Source organism: Lithobates pipiens, unplaced genomic scaffold (assembly GCF_037356315.1).
Source record: "Lithobates pipiens isolate NorthernLeopardFrog02 unplaced genomic scaffold, aLitPip1_a1.2 Scaffold_35, whole genome shotgun sequence".
In the NCBI taxonomy this organism is placed as follows: Eukaryota; Metazoa; Chordata; class Amphibia; order Anura; family Ranidae; genus Lithobates; species Lithobates pipiens.
In genome coordinates this window covers 22,248,853-22,271,967 of record NW_027507811.1, presented here as the reverse complement: position 1 = coordinate 22,271,967, position 23,115 = coordinate 22,248,853, and the positions used below count along the sequence as shown (strand labels likewise).

Below are 23,115 nucleotides of genomic sequence, written 5' to 3'. Positions count from 1 at the left end.
GCGGGAACTCTGAGGTGATGGCTGTGAGGTGTCCGGCTCTCCTCGGCTCTTCTATGACTGAATCCTCCATTTTGTTTTACATTGGTGACAGAAGTGATGGTGGAATGGGTTGTTTTCTGTCACAGGAAATATGGTAAAGGTAAAATACTATCAGAGTCACATTTTTATATCCTCTATATGTATATGTAGTGTCTGCTGGAGATAAAAGACGTCACAGTGACTATGGAGGAAGAGGATGGACATGACGGGGGGTTTACTGCTCATACTACCAATTTATATTGCATTTAATATCTTCTACCTACAGTGCTGCAAATTCCATCACCAGGGATGAATGTACTAGGAAAGGATATGCAGTTGTAGCGGGCACCCCGCATTTCTTGCTCGCCTCCACCGGGACTGACACCGGCTCAGGAGACACAGCCTGTCAGCAACTGCGGGGTAATTCTCCCCTTCCCTCTCCTCCACACACTGCAGTGTGCGAGCGGCGCTCGCAGGAGACACAGTCGCCCGATCTACTCTCTCCCCTGCTTCCTCATTGGCAGGGAACCAATGGGACTTCACCACAGAGGAGCAAAAAATTGTGGGACATGTATTCCCCAGCATAGGCCCACAGCTTACCCTAGTTTAAGAACTACACAGCCCAGTATGCCCTGGAGGCAAAGAAGAGAAAAGGTCCAAGAGGGTGCCTGGTAGCTAGGCAGACACCACAAGGCAAGTGAGAAGACCAGACGCAGGGACGAGGTGCTGCGTTCCCGGGTCGGTGTGCCGTTCTTCCCACAGATCCAGGGCCGGTCAGGGGAAATCCTGCCTGAGAGGGGGATCCCAGTTGCATCGCCAGTCACATCTGTACAGACGGCATGAAGTGTTCCGGTTGTGAAGTAGCCAGTCGTGCTACCTGAAGAGTCTGCCTGCCAGGACATCTCCTTTGGGCCTTGGTTTACATAGTTAGTAAGGTTGAATAAAGAGACCAGTCCATCCTGAGTGAGTGTGGGTGCTAGTCTACAATTATCCCTATTTATTTAAGGTACCCATATAGCACTGTAAATTTACACATCGCTCCACACATACATCGCACACTCACATCAGTCCCTACCCTCAAGGAGCCCACAATCCAAGGTCCCCAACTCACATTCATATATTTATTCATTATAATTATTCAATTTTGGACAGAAGCCAATTACCCTACCAGCATGTCTTTGGAGAGTGGGAGGAAGCTGGAGTACCTGGAGGAAACCCACACAGGCACAGAGAGAACATGCAAACTCCAGGCAGGTAGTGTGGTGGTTGGGATTCCAACCAGTGACCCTTTTTACTGCTGGGCGAGAGTGCTACCCACTACATCACATTGCCGCCCCACTGTGGATTGGTGAGTGGGAACTTGCACATCTTACAGAGACAACGTTTCCTATTTTTGCCAGGCAGTAAAAGTGTTCTTTCTGCTTCGGGAGTTCCACAGTACACTTTGCATCACTCCTGCCAAAACAGGACATATGAGTGTACCAACCACTTTGGCTAGCTGAAGATTCAAGGCCTTCTTCCAAGGGACTGAAGTTACTGGTGCCATACAGGCACACACACACACATCCAGGGCTCAGTATATGTAGTGTATGAAGGGGGTAATCTGAATTTGGGAGTTAGGGCTCATTTATGCTTGCTTCGGCTTCAACACAAATTAAAGCTCCTACAGCTTCAACATGCTTTTATGATGTGTTTTTGATGCTTCGGTGGTGCTTTGATGAAGCTTTGGTGGTGCTTTGATGATGCTCACACGTCCCCCACCCTTTCTGGGCCTGCCAGGCTGCATGCTAGGATAAGGGTCTGGTATGAATTTTAGGGGGAACACCATGTTTTGATTTTTTTTTTACTTTTTTTCTTTACCAATATTTTTTTTCCTTATTCAGCTGTCAGTGGGGCATTTACGCTGTTTTTTTTCTTGTGTGACATCTCTGGTGTTTCACACGGTTTCCCTTCAGAGTGAAGGATTTTCTATGCTCTAATGCTCGCCCATATGACGTAAAGAGAAAACAGGGAAGTACACATCTAATGCATAGAAATTATTGAGATATAAACACATTCATAAAAAAAAATGCATTCACATGTGGCAATAAGAGGATATACCTTGCCTTATGAGCACAGGGGGAAGGACAGTGGCAGGCTGAAGAAATGAGGGAGTGAAAGATATCCCGCACTCTGTACATAAATAAGGAGGCTCACGCATGTGAATTCTTCTGTGTTTAATTTTCTTTTACAAATGAAAGATTTCCCGCACTCTGAACATGAAAAAGGACGCTCACCTGTGTGAATTATATGGTGTCTAATAAGGTCTTCTTTACAAACATAAGATTTCCCGCACTCTCAACGTGAATAGGGACACTCACCTGTGTGACTTCTCTGGTGTTTCACAAGGTTTCCTTACAGAGTAAAATGTTTTTCTACACTCTACACATAAATAAGGATGCTCCCCTGTGTGACTTATCTGGTGACTAACAGGACCTCCTATCTGAGTGAAAGGTTTCCCGCACTCTGAACATGAATAAGGACGCTCACCTGTGTGAGTTCTCTGGTGTCTAACAAGGGCTCCTTGAAGAATGAAAGATTTCCCGCACTCTGAACATGAATAAGGACGCTCACCCATGTGACTTATCTGATGTTCAACAAGGGCCCCTTTTTGAGTGAAAGATTTCCCGCACTCTAAACATGAAAAAGGGCGCTCACCCATGTGACTTATCTGATGTTCAACAAGGGCCCCTTTTTGAATGAAAGATTTCCCACACTCTAAACATGAATAAGGGCGCTCACCCATGTGACTTATCTGATGTTCAACAAGGGCCCCTTTTTGAGTGAAAGATTTCCCACACTCTAAACATGAATAAGGGCGCTCACCCATGTGAATTTTCTTGTGTCTAATAAGGGCTCCTTGAAGAATGAAAGATTTCCCACACTCTGAACATGAATAAGGACGCGCACCCGTGTGAATTCTCTGGTGTGTAACAAGGCCCCCCTTTTGAGTGAAAGATTTCCCGCACTCTAAACATGAATAGGGACGCTCACCCGTGTGAATTCTCTTGTGTCTAACAAGGACTCTTTGATGAGTGAAAGATTTCCCGCACTCTGAACATCGATAAGGACGCTCACCCGTGTGAATTCTCTGGTGTTCAACAAGGGCCCCTTTGTGAGTGAAAGATTTTCCACACTCTAAACATGGATAAGGACACACAGCCATGTGAATTCTTTGGTGTAGAACAAGGGCTCTTTGATGAGTGAAAGATTTCCCGCATTCTAAACATGGATAAGGGCGCTCACCTGTGTGAATTCTTTGGTGTATAACAAGGGCTCTTTGATGAGTGAAAGATTTCCCGCACTCTAAACATGAATAGGGACGCTCACCCGTGTGAATTCTCTTGTGTCTAACCAGGGCTCTTTGATGAGTGAAAGATTTCCCACACTCTAAACATGAATAAGGACGCTCACCCGTGTGAATTCTCTGGTGTATAACAAGGCTCCATTTTTGAGTGAAACATTTCCCGCACTCTAAACATGAATAAGGAAGCTCACCCATGTGAATTATCTTGTGTCTAACAAGGGTTCTTTGATGAGTGAAAGATTTCCCGCACTCTAAACATGAATAAGGTCGCTCGCCTGTGTGAATTCTCTGGTGTTTAACAAGAGCTCGTTTGCAAGTGAAACATTTCCCACACTCAGAACAAGAGAATAGATTGTCACCTCGGTGATCTCCTTCATGGGGTGAGGAAGTTTCCTCGCGATTAGAAGGATCTGTTGATGGATCTGCAGTGTGAGATCTTACATGGATATTTCCAATCATAGTATGTGATTGATGAGAAGATTCCCCCTGATCAGAGGGATCCATTGATGTCTCCGGACAGGAAGGTCTGTGATGTATATTTTGTGTATTTGGATTTCCCCCTGGAGGATCCTGTGTGATGACATTATCTTCTGACTTACAATCAGCAGATAATAGAAGACGTCTCTCCGAGGAATTCCCGACATCACATCCATCTGTTGGAAAGAAAATGTAAAACATTTCTGTAGTTCACAAATAACTGAAGTTTTAGCTCCATCTCCGTACGAGTGGAGTGAGTGGAAAATTTCTAATCTCTAATCTGAGCTCCCTCCAAAATTAATCAGAAAAGTGTTCATACTGGAGTCTGTATACAATTTGAAAATTCTTTAAGCACTTCCCACACGCCATATAACAGAATGATGTGCGCAAAGTAGTTAAGTTATCCTGACTGGGTGTCACATGATGTCCAGCGGGATAAGCCGTGATCGCGCACCCGCTGGAGATCGTTGGTGTGGTTTGTCAGTCTGACCCACCGCATCACCGATCTTGGTAAAGAGCCTCTCATGTAGGTTCTTTACCATGTGATCAGCTGTGTCCAATCACAGCAGATCACAGTGTAAACATGAAGAGCCGTGTATTGCCTTTTGCTCCACTCACACTGATAGACCTACCCCTACCAACAGAACCTCCATCAACGGTCACCACGGTTCCCTCTCAGGAATTGGCTGCTTCTCCTTCTTATCAAGCTTCACATTATACCCTCAAGGGCTAACTGAATTGCACATTTCATTCCCCAGTTTCAGTGTCTGTTACTTACTTGTGTCCAAAGGTGGAGAAATTTCTTCCTGTTCAATCTTCATAATCATCCCAACCTCCTCCATGGATGGCTGATCACCCCCCACATGCGTCTCTTCTTCTTCCTCTTTAACCTCAGCTTTTATATTAATCCATTCTTCACCCTGAACCCCAAAATAAGAGAAAGAATTGATTAAAGCTGAACTCCGGGCAGATATAAATGACACAAATTAATGCGGTGCATTCATTATTAAATTAGTTTTATTTTCATAAATGTAAGCAGTATAAGTTTAAGAATGTGACCTGGTATCAGGCTCTTGCAGTACCTGTGCATAAGTGCTAGGGGAGGGACAAGACCTGTAGGCATTACTAACCTGAAGCAGAGATAAACCAGGTCTACTGCCCATTTCCTCAAAACCATGTAAGCCAGGGACCCGCCCCCTAGGGGCAGACGAACACCTCAGCCTGGATTTACAGGAACAAAGAAGCAGCATCACGTCAATTAGCATCCCCCCATTGAAAGGACACAAGGAGGAAGAGGACCCATGATGACATATGACTAGACTTAAGACCCACAGAAGAAAGAAACATATACTGATTTAAAACCGCAAAAAAAAAGGGGGAGGGTGCTCAAAGAAGGAGCTGCAAATGAAGATGGGGTGCAGGCAGCAAAGGCTGCAATTATATAGATATAGTAGTAGAAGTATGAAAACAAGAGACTGCATAGAAGAATGTCATCTCACTAATTCCGAAATATTTCTGTGCTCCACATACCGAGCCCACCTACCTGATCATGGTGAGGGATGGTGTGATCTTCCCATGGGGAATCCCAGGAATACAGAGGTACACCCTCCTCCATACACTGCTGACCTCCACTCATCAACGTCTCTTCTTCTTCTTCTTCTTCCCCTTCCTCTTTAATCTCAGCTTTGATGTCTTTCAGTTCTTCACCCTGAACCCCAAAGATGACAGAACACATTTGTAAAATGGAACAAGTGATTACGTAGAAGAAAGTTCTCATAGCTTAGAATTATTTTTGAGTTCTGGTTCCTCAATCCCATTTACCTGATGATGATGAGGGATGGTGTGACCTTCCTGTGGGGAATCCCTGGAATACAGAGGTACACCCCCCTCCATGAACTGCTGAACTTTACTCTTCAAAGTCTCTTCTTCTTCTTCTTTAATCTCAGCTTTGATGTCTTTCAGTTCTTCACCCTGAACCCCAAAGATGACAGAAAACATTTGTAAAATGGAACAAGAGATTACGTATAAGAAAGTTCTCATAGCTTAGAATTATTTTTGCGTTCTGTTTCCTCAATCCCATTTACCTGATGATGGTGGGGGATGGTGTGATCTTCCTGTGTGGAATCCCAGGAATACAAAGGTACACCCTCCTCCATAAACTGCTGAGCTCCACTCATCAATGTCTCCTCTTCTTCTCCTTTAATCTCAGCTTTGATGTCTTTCAGTTCTTCACCCTGAACCCCAAAGATGACAGAAAACATTTGTAAAATGGAACAAGAGATTACGTATAAGAAAGTTCTCATAGCTTAGAATTATTTTTGAGTTCTGGTTGCTTAATCCCATTTACCTGATGATGGTGAGGGATGACATGATCTTCCTGTGTGGAATCCTGGGAATACAGAGGATGGAGACATCTCTCTGGTGGGTTCCCATTACTGGATCCATCTGTAGGAAACACACACACTGACTGAATACATTGTTTCTATGTGTTTATCAGATGATGGGGGATCTAGGTGGAGCCTCCGTACTGCTCTCTCCTTTACAATAAAGTCTCCTCTTAACCGGTGATGTGAGGGGTGGCTGATTCTCCATCATGAAGTCCTTATAGAGATAATTGTACCTGATGTGAAGGTCTACATATCCCCAATCATCAATCTATATTCTTAATCAGTTTATTTATTTAGTGTTCATTACTCACCCGTGCTCATATCTATAAAAGGTTCTTCCTCTTTAGTTGTCACTATCATCCCAACTTCCTCTGTAGACTCCTGAAACCCCATCTCAGTCGTCTCCTCTTCTTCCTCTTTAACCTCGTTTTTTACATACATCTGTTCTTTATGCTAAGCCATTAAAAATAAAAAATGTGTCAACAAATAGGCTGAAAGAAGAGTAAAACCTCATACAGTCTAGAGTCACATTTTGTGTTCTTCCCATCTACCTGATGATGGTGGGGGATGATGTGATCTTCCCGTGTGGAATCCCAGGAATACAGAGGACCACCCTCCTCCATAGACAGCTGAGCTCCACTTATCAATGTCTCTTCTTCTTCCTCTTTAATCTCAGGTTTCATGTTTTTTAGTTCTTCAACCTAAACCCCAAAAATTATAGAATATATTTGAAAAAAGGAACATGAGATTAAACACTGGAATGTCTTCTCATAGCTTAGAACTCATTTTCAGTTCTTGCGGTTCACTCCCACCTACCTGATGATGGTGAGGGATGGTGTGATCTTTCTGTGTGGAATCTCGGGAATACAGAGGAAAGAGACAGATGATGGGGGATCTAGGTGCACCCTCCGTACTGCTCTCTCCTTTACAATAAAGTCTCCTCTTACCCGGTGATGTGAGGGGCAGCTGATTGTCCATCATGACGTCCTTGTTTCAGGAAGTGAGGTGAAGGCAGGTTAAATGGTCACCAGACATCGCCAGATGAACAGTCTGCTTTGAAAAAGCAACAATATTGTCATGTGACCTCCCAGACTCCTCCTCAGTAGACGAGTAGAAATACAGCTAAAGCCTAACTAGTCTTTAAAGAACACCCAACAATGACTGTGAAAGCGTCCATAGGCTCCCATCATGCAGCCGTTGTCGGAGGTCCCTCCTCTCTGCAGTTGTCAATGACACATGGAAGCTGGATCACATGACCAGTCCAGAGAGGGTTGAAAATAGGTAAGTATATACTGTTCATAGTTTTTCTTGCACAGGTTAGTTAATGTAGGTCTTAGCAGGGATATGCAGCATTTTTAAGACTAGTAAGGTTTTAGATGGAATTTTCTACTATCTTATTACCTCCTCTGCTGCCAGTTCCAGCAATGTCTCCACTCTACTTCCTCCCGACTCACCTCTGACCCGGAACTTCCTTTTTAGACCTCTACATCCTTTCCTGTTAATATGTTACCTCGCTTCCTGTCTGCACCTGACATCTTTTCCTCCCCATTTCTGGCATCATTTCCTGTGTCTGTACAATCACACTCTTCCAGTCGTGCTTTTGTTCCACTCAATATAATTGTGAAAGACCACCTTGAGAGTAATATCATTGAAGGGGGAGTCCTGTCTATTTTCAGTATGTGAACGTTATAAGATAACACTACAATGGTTAAAAAATAGGAGCCACTAGACTTGTAACCATCTTACAAAATTGCAGGCAAATGAGCAAAAACAAATTAGGTATCTTAATTGTTTACCTGCCGTGTTTTTCCTCTCCACAAAAAAAGCTTTTGATAGGGTAGATTGGATGTTTCTAAAAGCTACTCTACAACATATAGGTCTGGGAGATGGGATGTTGAGCTGGCTTTCAAATCTATACTCAGTACCGAGTGCTAGGGTAAAGATAAACAATAGAATCTCTGAGCCTTTTTCCATTCGAAATGGAACAACGGCAGGGATGCCCACCGTCACCCATTATTTTCATTATTACAATAGGACCTTTTTTTTTTAGACGTATACGGGCTAATCCAAACATTAGGGGTATACCAATAAAGGCAGAGGAACAGAAACTCGTGGCATACGCCGATGATTTAATTTTTTTTTTATAACCTCCCCAGTCATTTCTCTTCCATACCTACTGTCGGAGTTACGCGAATATGGGGGAATATCAAATTTTAAAGTAAACTACGGAAAATCGGAAAGGATGGGGGTGGAAATAAATACGTCTCTATTACATCTGATAACTACGTGATTTGATTTCAGGTGGACAGAATCCCATATAAGCTACTTAGGAACTAAAATATCGAAGAATTTGAATAAGCTATTTGAACTCAATTATGCTCCAATGGGGAGACGGATGAAACTTGATTTCCAGACATGGGATAAAGAAATCTTTACATGGTTCGGGAGGACAAATATTATAAAGATGAATGTGATGCCAAGGCTTATGTATCTGACACAGACCCTGCCAATTAAGATTCCTCCAAATTTTTGAAGAGATCTTAGATCAAGGTTTTTGAGGTTTCTCTGGGCCGGGAAGCCAGCAAGAGTATGTAGAGCTATCCTAAAGCCTTGTACACACGGTCGGAGAATCCGTCGGAATGTGTCCTATCAGACCGTGTTGTCGGATAATCCGACTGTGTGTGGTATGCATCGGACTGATTCCGTCGGAATATCCGTCGGATCCAATTTTCCAACTTGTTGGAAATATTTCCCGACCAACTGGTTCAATCGGACATACTCCGATCATGTGTAGAGAATTTTGATCGGACAAAGTGCCACGCATGCTCAGATCAAATTCCTACATCAAAGCTATTGGCTACTAGCCTGAACGTAGTCCCATCGTAACGAAATTACGTCATCACGTTCTGAAAGATCGTATTTTTTGACAACTTAGTCTGACCGTGTGTATGCAACAGTTTCGGACAAGATCCGACGGACAAAATCCGACAAACAAAATCCGACGGATTTGGTTGTCGGAATCTCCGACCGTGTGTACAGGGACTAAGACTTCCTAAGGAAAAAGGAGGTATTGGTTTTGCTGACCCAATAAGATACCAGAAAGCTTTACACTTAGTCAGAGTGGGGGAGTGGTGTGGGCTTAATAAGAAGAAACCTTGGGTACAAATGGAACAGGCGACGATAGACATTCCTCTGGAAGGTCTGGTATGGATACCGGAAGCCGATGTTCCAGTGGAAGTGAGGGAACACCCAATGATAGGTGCCACCCTACCCATAGATTTTTTTTAAAACGACTATGTCGACACACTCAAGCCCCATGACCCAGATTCTGGGTATGCCGGCTTTTCAGCCAGGTATGACAGATCTGAGGTTTGGAGCCATACAGCGAAGTGGTAATAGTAGGATCATCTATTATTCAGTGGATAACCGTTTAATGACAAAAAGAGAGATTGAACGAGAGATAGTACCAGAATTAGATTTTTCAGGGTGATGCAACTAGACGACTTTATTCAATCAAAGCCCCAGGTGTCAGATGTCTGCTGGAGGTGTCATGGGGCACCTTTTTGGGGAGTGTGTGAAAATGAAGGAGTTTTGGAAAATGGTTGCTGAAACCGTTAAAATAATAACAGGAGTGTCTCTCGGAGAAGGACCGTCAGCTTTTTTGTAACATGACATCCCTATACCACTGGAAAAATATAAAAATTGTTGAAACACCTTCTTTCAGCAGCAAGTCCTGTGGAAGAAGGATAGTCCTCCATCTAGAGCACAGTGGCTCGCTAGAATTGCAGAAATCCAACAAATAGAGAATCTTACTCTGACACTGAAAAATGAGAAGTACCGACAGACATGGGCCCCTTATCTTGCATATAGGGAGGTGCTGAGAGTAGATAGGTAAGAGGGTAGTGAAATCGGCTGAGAGGGGAGGAGGAGGGATATGTCGGGAAAGGTTTTTTATTTTGGTTTGTGGTATTATTAGAAAGTGCTTGTGGGTAAAGAAGAAAAAGAGAAGTCACACTGAGTTAATGAGCTGATTAAAGGGTAATATAATGTACACAGTTAGATGGAATTATCAAAGACACTATATAAAGATATTGTATGATTTTGATGGATTGTACTGTATTGTGAGTTTTATGAAAAATAAAGAATTTATAAAAAAAATGTCATTAGTACAGTGACAGTGCAGATTTTTAGCACTGTATTGGTGTCATTGGTCCCCAAAAAAGTGTCACTTAGTTTCCGATTTGTCCGCCACAATGTTATAGTCCCGTTATAAGTCGCTAATTGACGCTATTACTAGTAAAAAAAATAATTATGTAAAACAATCCCATAGTTTGTAGATGCTAGAAAGTTCTATTTGTGTTCAGAGGTTCTGGATGGACAGTTGGATAAATGGCTCTATATTTAGCATGTATCCGGTCTATAAACCAGAGGCTCTGGATGGACAGTTGGATAAATAGCTCTATATTTAGCATGTATCCGGTCTATAAACCAGAGGCTCTGGATGGACAGTTGGAGAAATGGTTCTATATTTAGGATGTATCCGGTCTATAAACCAGAGGCTCTGGATGGACAGTTGGAGAAATGGTTCTATATTTAGAATGTATCCGCTCTAAAAACCAGATATTCTTGTCAGTTCCGTTTGTGTAGAGACTAATGTGACCAGCACAAGTGTCCCAACTTGTGATTGGTTCCTGTGGAGGGAATGCAGCCAGTGGCAGTGCAGAGCTGTTAGGATAGTCTGAGTTGAAAGTAGAATCCCCCTGGTGACTGAGATCCTGCCCTGTGATTGGTTGGTGTGGAGGCAGTGCAGCCAATGACAGTGGAGGTGGTGTGAAGCGGGAACTCTGAGGTGTGAGGTATCCGGCTCTCCTCAGCTCTTCTATGACTGAATTCTCCATTTTGTTTTACATTGGTGCCAGAAGTGACGGTGGAATGGGTTCTGTTTTCTGTCACAGGAAATGTGGTAAAGGTGAAATTATATCATTTTTATATCCCTCTATATGTATACGTAGTATGTGCTGGAGATAAAAGACGTCACAGTGACTATGGAGGAAGAGGACAGACATAACGGGGGGGTTTCTGCTCATACTACCAATTTATATTCCATTTAATAACTTCTACTTACAGTGCTGCGAATTCCATCACCAGGGATGAATGTAATAGGAAAGGATATGCAGTTGTAGCGAGTGGCCTTCAGGCCCGCATTTCCTGCTCGCCCCCACCGGGACTGATACAGACTCAGGAGACACAGCCTGTCAGCTCCTGTGGGGTAATTCTCCCCCTCACTCTGCAGTGCAGGAGACACAGCCGCCCAATCTACTCTCTCCCCTGCTTACTCATTAGCAGGGGGAGGGAACAAATGGGACCACAGAGGAGCAAAGAATACTGGGACATGTAGTCCCCAGCTTTCACACAGCCCAGCATGCCCCAGAGGCAAAGAAGAGAAAAATATCAAGAGGCTGCCTGGGAGCTAGGCAGACACCACAAGGCAAGTGAGAAGACCAGACGTAGGGTTGAGGTGCTGCCTTCCCGGGTCGGTGCACCGTTCCTCCCAGAGATCGATGGCCGGTCAGGGACATCCTACCTGAGAGGGGGATCCCAGTTGCATCTCCAGTCACACCTGTACAGACAGCATGAATCATTCCAGTTATGACATAGCCAGTGGGGCTACCTGAAGAGTCTGCCTGCCAGGACATCTCCTTTGGGCCTTGGCTGCAGGATTGGTGAGTGGGAACTTGCCCATCTTACAGACACACTGAATCCAGACAGCGTTGCCTATTTTTGCCTACACTAGTAGAACACTCTGCTGCCCTCATCCTCTGCCAGCCAGCAAAAGTGTTCTTTCTGCTTCGATTTCACGGTACACTTTGCATCACTCCTGCCAAACAAGACATCTAAGTGCACCAACTACTTTTGGCTATCTGAAGATTCAAGGCCTTCTTCTTCCAAGGAACTGAAGTTACTGGTACCATATGGCCACACACACATATCCAGGGCTCAGTATATGTAGTGTATGAGGGGGGTAATCCAAACTTGGGTGTTAGGGCTCATTTACGCTTGCTTCGGCTTCAACGCATATTAAAGCTCCTACCGCTTCAACATGCTTTTCTGATGTGTTTTTGATACTTCAGTGGTGTTTTTCGATGAAGCTCCGGTGGTGCTTTGATGATGCTTGGATAGGGGATTGGCATGGATTTTGGGAGGGGAACACCAAGTTTTTATTTATTTATTTTTTTACTTTTTTCTTTTACCAACTTTTTTATTTTTTCGTGGTTCAGCTGTCAGTTGGCCATTTACGCAGTATTTTTCTTGTGTGACGTCTCTGGTGTTCCGTACGGTTTCCCTTCAGAGTGAAGGATTTTCTATGCTCTAATGCTCACCCATATGACGTAAAGAGAAGACAAGGAAGTACACAATCTAATGAAAACTTTATTGAGATATAAATACATTCATAAAAAGATTGCATTCACATGTGGCAATAAGAGGATATACCTTGTACCCGGCCTTATGAGCACAGGGGGAAGGACAGTTACAGGCTGGAGAAATGAGGATGACACACTCCCGCACTTAGAGCATATCATGACTTTTCTGGTGTTTCAGAAGTTGTCCTTTCCAGGTGAAAGATTTCCCTCACTCTGAACATGAATAAGGACGCTCACCCGTGTGAATTTTCTGATGTTTAATAAGATTCTCTTTCTTATTGAAAGATTTCCCGCACTCTGAACATGAAAAAGCCCCCCCACCCATGTGAATTATCTGTTGTCTAATAAGGTCTTCTTTACAAATGTAAGATTTCCTGCACTCTAAACAGGAATAGGGACGCTCACCTGTGTGACTTCTGTGGTGCTTCACAAGGTTTCCTTACAGAGTAAAATGTTTTTCTACACTCTATACATAAATACGGATGCTCCCCTGTGTGACTTATCTGGTGTCTAACAGGACCTCCTATCCGAGTGAAAGATTTCCCACACTCTGAACATGAATAAGGGCGCTCATCTGTGTGAATTCTCTGGTGTCGAACAAGGGCTCCTTGAAGAATGAAAGATTTCCCGCACTCTGAACATGAATAACAATGCTCATTTATGTGACTTATCTGGTGTTCAACAAGGGCTCCTTTTTGAGTGAAAGATTTCCAGCACTCTAAACATGAATAAGGACGCTCACCTGTGTGAATTCTCTGGTGTCTAACAAGAGCTCTTTTCTGATTGAAAGATTTCCCGCACTCTAAACATGGATAAGAACGCTCACCCGTGTGACTTATCTGATGTTCAGCAAGGGCCCCTTTTTGAGTGAAAGATTTCCCTAACTCTAAACATGAATAAGAACGCTCACCCGTGTGAATTCTCTGGTGTTTAACAAGGCCCCCTTTTTGAGTGAAAGATTTCCCGCACACTAAACATGAATAGGGACGCTCACCTGTGTGAATTCTCTGGTGTCTAACAAGGGCTCTTTGATGAGTGAAAGATTTCCCACACTCTGAACATGGATAAGGACGCTCACCTGTGTGACTTATCTGGTGTTCAACAAGGGCCCCTTTTTGAATGAAGGATTTCCCACACTCTAAACATGAATAAGGGCGCTCACCCGTGTGAATTCTCTGGTGTTCAACAAGGGCCCCTTTGTAAGTGAAAGATTTCCCGCACTCTAAACATGGATAAGGACGCTCACCTGTGTGAATTCTCTGGTGTATAACAAAAGCTCCTTGATGAGTGAAAGATTTCCCGCACTCTAAACATGAATAGGGACGCTCACCTGTGTGAATTCTCTGGTGTATACCAAGGGCTCCTTGATGAGTGAAAGATTTCCCGCACTCTAAACATGAATAAGGGCGCTCACCCGTGTGACTTATCTGGTGCATAACAAGGCCTCCTTTTTGAGTGAAAGATTTACCGCACTCTAAACATGAATAAGGGCGCTCACCCGTGTGAATTCTCTGGTGTTGAACAAGGTCTCGTTTGCGAGTGAAACATTTCCCGCACTCTGAACATGAGAAGAGATTCTGACCTCGGTGATCTCCTTCATGGGGTGAGGACGTTTCCTCGGGATTAGAAGGATCTGTTGATGGATCTGCAGTGTGAGATCTTACATGGATATTTCCAATCATAGTATGTGATTGATGAGAAGATTCCCCCTGATCAGAGGGATCCATTGATGTCTCCGGACAGGAAGGTCTGTGATGTATATTTTGTGTATTTGGATTTCCTCCTGGAGGATCCTGTGTGATGACATTATCTTCTGACTTACAATCAGCAGATAATAGAAGACGTCTCTCCGAGGAATTCCTGACATCACATCCATCTGATGGGACAAAAAAAAGTAAAACATTTCAATAGTTCACAAATACCTGGAGTTTTAGCTTCATCTCCGTAACAAGTGGAGTAGGTTCTTTACCATGTGATCAGCTGTGTCCAATCACAGCTGATCACGGTGTAAACATGAAGAGCCGTGTATCAGCTTTTCTCCACTCGCACTGACAGACCTACCCCTACCAACAGAACCTCCATCAATGGTCACCACGGTTCCCTCTCAGGAATTGGCTGCTTCTCCTTCTTATCAAGCTTCACTTTATACCCTCAAGGGCTAACTGAATTGTACATTTTATTCCCCGCTTTCAGTGTCTGTTACTTACTTGTGTCGAAAGGTGGAGAAATTTCATCCTGTTCACTCTTCATAATCATCCCAACCTCCTCCATGGATGGCTGACCACCCCCAACATACGTCTCTGCTTCTTCCTCTTTAACCTCAACTTTTATATTAATCCGTTCTTCACCCTGAACACAAAAATAATAGAAAATATTAGGGGGTGCACCGAATGGGTTTCTTGGTGCCGAAAACGGATAATGAAAATGAAAAATACATTCGACCGAAAAACGAAACCGATACCGAAAATGACCGATACTGAAACTTATTTAAAAAAAAATATTTTTATACAGGAGATGGTCAGAGACAGGGGACATGGTACAGGAGATGGTCAGAGACTGCAGACATAGTACAGGAGATGGTCAGAGACTGGGGACATGGTACAGGAGATGGCCAGAGACTGGGGACATGGTACAGGAGATGGCCAGAGACTGGGGACATGGTACAGGAGATGGCCAGAGACTGGGGACATGGTACAGGAGATGGCCAGAGACTGGGGACATGGTACAGGAGATGGTTATAGACTGGGGACATGGTACAGGAGATGGTCAGAGACTGGGGATATGGTACAGGAGATGGCCAGAGACTGGGGACATGGTACAGGAGATGGCCAGAGACTGGGGACATGGTACAGGAGATGGCCAGAGACTGGGGACATGGTACAGGAGATGGTCATAGACTGGGGACATGGCATAGGAGATGGTCAGAGACTGGGGACATGGCATAGGAGATGGTCAGAGACTGCAGACACAATAGATCAATGCAGCCTCACCAGTGCCTGTCAGATGCAGCCTGCCTGTGTCCCCAGTGCAGCCAGTCTGTGCGGGGGAAGAGAGAGGAGAGGAGTGCCGCCGCCTGGTTGATTAGAGCACTGGAAACATAACAGCTTTCATTTCAATAGCAGTGTGTTCCCTGCCACGCGCCGTCACATACAGCCCCTCCCCCTTGTCCGTGCACCTTGATAAACAGATCACCCGTCCAATCCTGGGACGGGTGATCTGTCTATCACAGTTCCCCAGACAAGGGGGAAGGGCTGTATATAATTGCACGCAGCGAGGAACACACAGCTATGGAAATGAAAGCTGCTTATGTTCCTGGTGCTCTTATCAAGCAGGCGGCGGCTTTCCTCTCTATTCTGCGCTATAGGACACCCCCATGATGGGCGGCCCCGGGGTGGGGGGGCTGCCCCATTTTCGGCTCCATTAACAGCCATTTTTCTCTTTCGGCAAATTGCTGAAAAGGCCATTTTTGGCCGAATTGTTTCGGCGGCCGAAATTTCAGTGCATCTCTAGAAAATATTTATTAAAGCTGGACTCCAGGCAGATATAAATGACACAAATTAATGCGGTGCATTTATTATTGAATCAGATTTATTTTCATAAATGTAAGCAGTATACGTTTAAGAATGTGGCCTGATATCAGGCTCTTGCAGTACCTGTGCATAAGCACTAGGGGAGGGACAAGACCGGTAGTCATTACTAACCTGAAGCAGAGATAAACCAGGTCTACTGGCCATTTCCTAAAAATCATGGAAGCCAGGGACCCACCCCCTAGGGGCAGATGATCACCTCAGCCTGGACTTACAGGAACAGAGAAGCAGCATTATGTCAATTAGCATCCCCCCCATTAAAGGGACACAAGGAGGAAGAGGACCCATGATGACATATGACTAGACTTAAGACCCACAGAAGAAAGAAAGGAAGGAGGGGTGAAAAATGTGAGGTGCTCAAAGAAGGAGCTGCAAATGAAGATGGGGGGGTGCAGGCAGCAATTCGGATATAGTAGTAGAAGTATGAAAACATCAGACTACATAGAAGAATACCATCTTACTAATTCCAAAATATTTCTGTGCTCCAGACATCGAGTCCACCTACCTGATCATACTGAGGGATGGTGAGATCTTCCTGTGGGGAATCCCGGGAATACAAAGGTACACCCTCCTCCATAAACTGCTGAGCTCCACTCATCAATGTCTCCTCTTCTTCTCCTTTAATCTCAGCTTTGATGTCTTTCAGTTCTTCACCCTGAACCCCAAAGATGACAGAAAACATTTGTAAAATGGAACAAGAGATTACGTATAAGAAAGTTCTCATAGCTTAGAATTATTTTTGCGTTCTGTTTCCTCAATCCCATTTACCTGATGATGGTGGGGGATGGTGTGATCTTCCTGTGTGGAATCCCGGGAATACAGAGGACGGGGACATCTCTCTGGTGGGTTCCCATTACTGGATCCATCTGTAGGAAACACACACACTGACTGAATACAGTGAGGGTTATTTACCAAAGGCAAATCCACTTTGCACTGCAAGTGCACTTGGAAGTGCAGTCACTCTAAATCTAAGGGGTAGATCTGAAATGAGTGGAAGCTCTGCCGATTTTATCATCCAATCATGTGCAAGCTAAAATGCTGTTTTTTTATTTTCCTTGCATGTCCCCCTCGGATCTACAGTGACTTTACTTCCAAGTGCACGTGCAGTGCAAAAGGGATTTTCCTTTAGTAAATAATCCCCATTGCTTCTTTGTGTTTATCAGATGATGGGGGATCTAGGTGGGCCCTCTGTACTGCTCTCTCCTTTACAATAAAATCTCCTCTTACCCGGTGATGCGAGGAGCGACTGATTCTCCATCATGACGTCCTTGTAAAGAGCATTTTACTTGACGTGAAGGTCTACATATCCCCGATCATCAATCTATATTCTTAAGCAGTTTATTTATTTAGTGTTTATTACTCACCCGTGCTCATATCTTTAAAAGGTTCCTCCTCTTTAGTTGTCACCTCATTTTTTACATACGTCTGTTCTTTATGCTAAGCCATTAAAAAGAAAAAAAAAAAGAAAATGTGACAACAAATAGGCCGAAAGAAGAGTATAATCTCATACAGTCTAGAGTCACGTTTTGTGTTCTTCCCATCTACCTGATGACGGTGAGGGATGGTGTGATCTTCCTGTGTGGAATCCCGGGAATACAGAGGAACACCCTCCTCCATGAATGGCTGACCTCCACTTATCAATGTCTCTTCTTCTTCCTCTTTTACCTCAGGTTTGATGTTTTTTAGTTCTTCACCCTAAACCCCAAAAAAGAATATATTTGTAAAAAGGAACAAGAAATTACACATTGGAATGTCTTCTCATAGCTTAGAGTTCCTTTTCAGTTCTTGTGGCTCACTCCCACCTACCTGATGATGGTGAGGGATGGTGTGATCTTCCTGTGTGGAATCCCAGGAATGCAGAGGAAAAGGAAAGGTGATGGGGGATCGAGGTGGACCCTCCATACTGCTCTCTCCTTTACAATAAAGTCTCTTCTTACCCGGTGATGTGAGGGGCGGCTGATTGTCCATCATGACGTCCTTGTAGAGATCCTTGTGTCCTTCTAAATACTCCCACTCCTCCATGGAGAAATAGACAGTGACATCCTGACACCTTATAGGAACCTGACACACACAATGATACAGTCACCATCCAGACACATCCCTTGTCTGTTACTGGATAATGTCCCAGAATTCCCACCACCGCTCACCTCTCCTGTCAACAGCAAAATTATCTTCTTAGTAATGTCTAGAATCTTCTTGTCATTATTTCTACTGTATTTCAGGAATTGAGGTGAAGGCACTCTGAAGTTTAATGGTCGGTCACCAGATTTCACTAGATGAACAGTGTGCTTTGAAAAAGCAATAATATTGTCATGTGAGCTCCCAGAATCCTCCTCACCTCTCCGGTCATCAGGTGGATGATCCCCAGGGTGAGGTTTAAAGTATAATTCCAGCTAAAGCCTAATTTGTCTATCTGATTACCTCCTCTGCTGCCAGTTCCAGCAATGTCTCCACTCGACTTCCTCCCGACCCACCTCTGACCCGGAACTTTCTTTTTTATGCCCCTACATCACTTCCTGTTCATATGGTACCTCACTTCCTGTCTGTAGATCACTTCCTGACTGCACCTGACATCTTTTCCTCCCCATCTCTGGCATAATTTCCTGTGTCTGTACAAACACACTCTTCCAGTCGTGCTTTTGTTTCACTCAATATAAATGGAAAAGACCACCTTGAGAGTAAGGTCATTAAAGGGGGGTCATGTCTATTTGCGGTATGTGAACATTATAAGATAACACTACAATGGTTAAAAAATAGGAGCCACTAGACCTGTTACCATCTTACAACATTGCAGGTAAATGAGCAAATAAAGTAAGGTATGTTAATTGCTTACCTGTCATGTTTTTCATCTCCATAAAATATTTTCCTGGTGCCTCCATAGCAGCATACATGTGATAGAGCTCCACCTCGACTTCTCCTTGAGGACTAGTGAATAGCGTAAATTAAAGGCATAGCCCCTCCCCCAAAATTCTCCTTTTTTTCCCTCATACCTCTGGAACTGGTGAAGAGTAGCACTACGTCCATACCTCTGCAGTCGGCAGAGCTAATAAGCGCTAATAAGACTGGGAACCCCTTCTGTGGATCTTTTGGGGTCTTGCAGAGTTTACTCACAGGAACACATTCTTGTGGTACTTTAAGAACAAACAAATGTCTGTGAATGCAGCAGGAGGATCAGTCTTTTTGTTTCCTTGGTCAGGTTAGACTTTCTTCCTTATTTCGTAAATTAAGAAAGATAAGTAAGTTTGAGCTTTTTAAAAAAAAAAAAGTGAGAAAAGGGGGAATATATATATATATATATATATATACACAATGGTATTTCTTGTCCCCTTTAATATGTTCGTCCTTTTCCTGAGATCTGAATCGCAGGAAATGGTGCTATCCACTCTCAAGGCGATCGGGAGGTCTTACTGTGACCTCCGGTTTGTCGTTCCTGCTCCCCACTCACTGTACGAGAGGTGGGAAAACGGGGGACGGTGGCATCCTTCTTGGCATGGCACGAAGTCCCCCGAAGCTCTGTGCGCAGCCCGGAACACATAGCGTGACACAATTATCAATGAAGCCTTCTGCTGATGCTAGTGCACGCGCGCAGGCGCATAGGGCGGTGAGGCTTGGACCACCATCTTTCTTTTGGAAAGGAACTTTCCAGATTGGTAATTGTTGCCCGGAGGGGGGTGGGTTCATTAATTAGGTTTTCCCACCCCCTCTTCCTGTAAAAGCTTGGCTCCTTTTGGGCTCAGGGTTGCTCCACATAGCCAATGTGTGCCCTGCAGCTCGAAAACATTTCAGCAAGCAGGTATGTGCCACTTTTTGTTCGAACACTTCGGATATTGATTTTGTTAGTTTTCCCCTTTTGGGTTCTATCCTTTCTTTCTTACTGCGTCTCCCTGCAGCTGATCTTCCTGCCCATTTCACCATGAGCCATTCATCTCGCAGTCAAGATCCTCTGGTGTCTAAAAGGTATGGGACCATCTTTATGCGAGTATAAAAAAAAAGTGCACCACTGCAAACCCTGTTTGTTGCAGCCTTGTTCCCACAAAGCGGTCCAGAAAGTCTTCAAGAGGCTATGACAATCCTGAGCGAGAGTCACGTTCTTCACGTCATAAGTCTTCCAGGAGATCTGGGTCTCAAAGACATCATCGCTCTCCTTCACCCCCATCTCGAGGGTCAAACAAAAAGTGCTGGGCATGTGGCGCTGTACCACTCCCTGATAAATTAGTCGTCTGTAAGGACTGTCTCAGGGACTACGCAGCCAACCGAGAACTAGAGTCGTCAGGTCAATCTGCTCAAACAGACCATGAAAGATTCTTTCTCAGAACTGGCGGCCATAATTCCCGCCCATTCGGCATCTCAGGCTGTCCAGGCATAAGGCCTAGATCCAGACACTCCAGATCCTTTGTGGGGAAGTAACCAGCTACCTGCTTCAGGAAGCACAGGTAGACACTCTTCACCTGAGGATCCTTCTGGAGAGTTGTCAGAGGACACTGAACCATTTGCTTTCAGTTTCTCCTTGCCATTTGTTGAGGCAGTGAAAAATGCTATTGGTTGGGAGGACCAGGAAGAGCCACCTCAGAAGTCAAAGGCTTATTTTCCTTTCCTCAAAAGAAAACAAGTCTTTTTCCCATTAATGGGGGAAATCAAGGAAATCATAGAGGATGAATGGAACAAAACAGACAAGAAGTTTTCCTTAGCCCATCTGTCCAAGTTGTATCCTTTAGGAGATACAGATAAACAATCTGTAAGTTCAATGCCTGTGGTTGATGCGGCACTTGTACAGCTAGCAAAGAACGTGACCTTGCCGATGGAGGATTCAACATCATTCAAGGATCCCCTGAGCAGAAAAATTGATCTGGATCTCAAGAGGAGCTATCTGGCTGCAGGAGCAGCTTGCAGGCCTGCAGCGTCTGTTTCCAATGCTATTAGGTCATGGACAGAAAACAGAAGCAGCCCTCCGCCAGGATGTCCCCAAGGATGATATAATCAAAGCTCTGGAGGAGCTTAAGTTGGCAGTGGATTTTGTGGGTGAAGCAGCCACTGACATGGTCTGCTGTTCAGCTAACTCATTGCTACATTTAGTCATGACGAAGTGGGCCCTATGGCTGAAACTATGGACTGGTGATCTTGCATCAAACAAAATTGGTGCAAGATTCCTTTTGATGGCAAATCCCTCTTCAGCGAGAAGCTGGATAAAGCAATTTCCTGGGTAACAGGGGGGAAATCCGGCTTGCTTCCTCAGGACAGGAAGGTCCGGAGAACAAGAAATTATTTATCTTGCTTCTGACAATCAAACTCCAGAGATTTTAGGCAGTCTCGCCCCTTTAAACATAACAAGAGATCATGGCGAGGCACTTAGTTGTCCTTTCTGGGCAGTAGAAAGAACAAGACCCTCACCGCTCTTCAGGAGGGGACGAAGTATTTTTGATGCCAGAGGGGTGGAGATGCCCCCAGTAGGAGCTCGACTAAAATGTTTCTCCCCAGGCTGGGCTACCAGATGCCAGGACCCATGGGTCCTATCAACAATTCGGACCTTTTCTCATCAGCCTCTTCACACATCCGTCAAAGAAACCAAGATGCCGACCTCTCCAGAGAAAGCTCTGGCCTTAAATCTGTTTAAATCGGAACGATTTACAGGTTTCTATTCCACCCTTTTCCTGGTACAGAAGAAAACAGACGACTGGTGGCCTGTAATAGATTTGACGAGACTCAACAGATACATTTATCTTGAGAGTTTCAAGATGGAGTCATTGCAGACAATCATTCAAGTCATCAACCAATCTCCTGGTTGTATATCAGTAGACCTACAGGACGCCTACCGCCATGTCCCTATCCTACCATCTTTTCAAAGGTATCTAAGGTTCGCAGTGGGTCATGTCCACCTGCAATTCCAGGCTCTACCCTTTTGGCTGTGCACCTCCCCTCGAGTGTTTACGAAGGTGTTAATATCTGTCCTGGCCCCTCTAAGGGAGAGAGGATTAAGAATTTATCACTATCTGGACGATATCCTCTTATTATCAAACAACCCGGATCAAATTATAACCCACAGAGAAATACTTCTGCAGTCATTATCAGAACTAGGTTGGTTAGTGAATCACCGAAAGAGCCAGGTGATTCCAACACAACAAATTATCTAAAAATAAAAAAACAGGTGCAGCTCTAAACAGATGAAAATCCCAAAATACGAAAAAGAGGGAAAATAATTAGACCAGTGATAATCCCAAACTTAAAAGAGAAAACATTCTAAATAAATATAGCAAAAAAATTGGTGAAAACCACTGAGTATACATACATAAATAATAAATGTGCATAAAATAATCATGAGTAATTTAAAAAAACATTGAATGATCAATCTCAAAAATTCATATGTGAAAGCAATCTTATGCAATCTAATGCAAAAATAATCTAAAAAAAGAAAACTAAAGCAAAGTCCCAAATAAAAATAATCTGAAAAAAGAAAACTAAAGCAAAGGCCCAAATAAAAAGAAAACTAAAGCAAAGTCCCAAGTGGTAAAAAAACTGAATGAACAGTCCCAGTTGAACAATAGTATAGTGATGAAAAAAGCCAATGAATCTTGAGTAAATTGACAACACTAAATTGTGAAATAGGATCCCTCCTTCAAGCAGCTGAGCACCCAAAGTGAGCAAATATTCTCCTCACCAACTCAAAAGACCAACAAATTGGTCTCAACAAGCTCTGGGAATTCGGTCTCCCAAAAACCTATACCGATGTATGAGAATCCTGGATCCGTTTCACTCAAAAGACATAAGCAAGGAAGGCTCCCATAGTGCAGTACTTGAGTATAAAATTTAATAGGCTCAAAAAGATTGCACTTACAGGATATAGATTGCTATGCGTGGTGTATCACAACATATCTCAATAGTTT

General features: G+C 43.9%; 1 pseudogene across 1 annotated transcript; it reads right to left on the bottom strand.

Moving 5' to 3' along the window:
- Nucleotides 1–2,077: 2,077 nt before the first annotated feature.
- Nucleotides 2,078–18,174, bottom strand: LOC143956173 (uncharacterized; annotated as a pseudogene). The gene is made up of 12 exons (XR_013269858.1): nucleotides 18,044–18,174; nucleotides 17,783–17,932; nucleotides 17,602–17,674; nucleotides 17,006–17,103; nucleotides 6,780–6,929; nucleotides 6,540–6,681; nucleotides 6,189–6,286; nucleotides 5,926–6,075; nucleotides 5,663–5,812; nucleotides 5,385–5,549; nucleotides 4,620–4,761; nucleotides 2,078–4,017 (listed from the first exon to the last, which is right to left on the bottom strand). The product of XR_013269858.1 is annotated as an uncharacterized LOC143956173 (transcript).
- Between the last annotated feature and the right edge of the window lie 4,941 nt (nucleotides 18,175–23,115).